Below are 1,250 nucleotides of genomic sequence, written 5' to 3' on the forward strand. Positions count from 1 at the left end.
GTCGACCACTGCTGTAGAAGGAAGAGAAAGGTGGTAGGCCCTTTCACTGAAATGTTTATTAATAATATTAAATAAAGCTAGTGCTATATGGCTGAATTCGTACATGCTTGTCTTTGCGTGAAAAGTTTGCAGTTCTTGTGAATAACATATACTGTAAAACACCAGTATGCAATATTATTACTTCTTTTTACATGAAGAATGAATTAAAGCATGCAACAGTTTTTTATCAAAACAGACTTGTGTAAAACTTAAACGGAATCCCATTTACCTTTCTATACAGGTTATCATTAACACCAGAGAAACGCCCCAGTCATGTAAATATATAAATAAAACACGTGATTATATTAAGTGTAATATATACGAAAATAGATATATACTTTATACCATTTGCGCCTTCTGTATAATATAAATTACTTTTTCACACACAAAAAGAGAGACAAGAAACATACATTATTATTCTCCGAATTTCGAAAACATAATAGAATCTCTTTCCTCTCTGATTCTCTTTTGTGTATACAAATCTGTCAATCCTGCAAAAACAGGAATCATGGGATTTCTTCTTTGAATTTCCTCAGTTATATAAACATTGTTAAGTGTCTATGGTTCATAAGTGAATTAGCCTAATGACTGGAAACCGCTGTGCGTGTAAATGATATGTGTGATGCCTCCAGGCGAGAGTGCGTAATTTCCTTATTGTTTGTGTATAGTACCGGAACCAGCAGTAAAATTAAGGTTGTTGGAAGATTGTTAATAACTGGTCTCTTTTTTCTTTTATTATTATTATTTTATTATTTCCAACAAAAGGATATGACAGTAAACGAATGTCCACGTTCTTTGTTTTTCTAATACTGGGTAAAATTTGCCCATCTTTAGCGTTAGTGATTCATTCTGCGTTTCTCAATGCGTTTTCATTTTTCCGAAACCCTGAGTAAGATTATACAATACTGAATAAAGATGGACGTTCTTAGTTTACGATGACCATGGCATAATCACATCATGCTTCTTCTAATTAAGAAGAAGCATCGACTGACAATATGTATTTATTAAATGCAGCATGGAAGTGAATTCAAATTGGTTTACATACCGCGTTTACATTCCGGCACTGCTCTCCTTCAAAATCGTTTAACAACAAAAAACAACAGTTAGCTGATTGTTTACTTAATTAGACTTTGGCCCGAACGACGTGTGTCTCATGATGGTGCATTTGTGGGTCAGCATTGAAAGGATGTTTTTTTTTGTAGCCATATAAT

Source organism: Penaeus monodon, chromosome 28, assembly GCF_015228065.2.
Source record: "Penaeus monodon isolate SGIC_2016 chromosome 28, NSTDA_Pmon_1, whole genome shotgun sequence".
NCBI classification, from domain to species: domain Eukaryota; kingdom Metazoa; phylum Arthropoda; class Malacostraca; order Decapoda; family Penaeidae; genus Penaeus; species Penaeus monodon.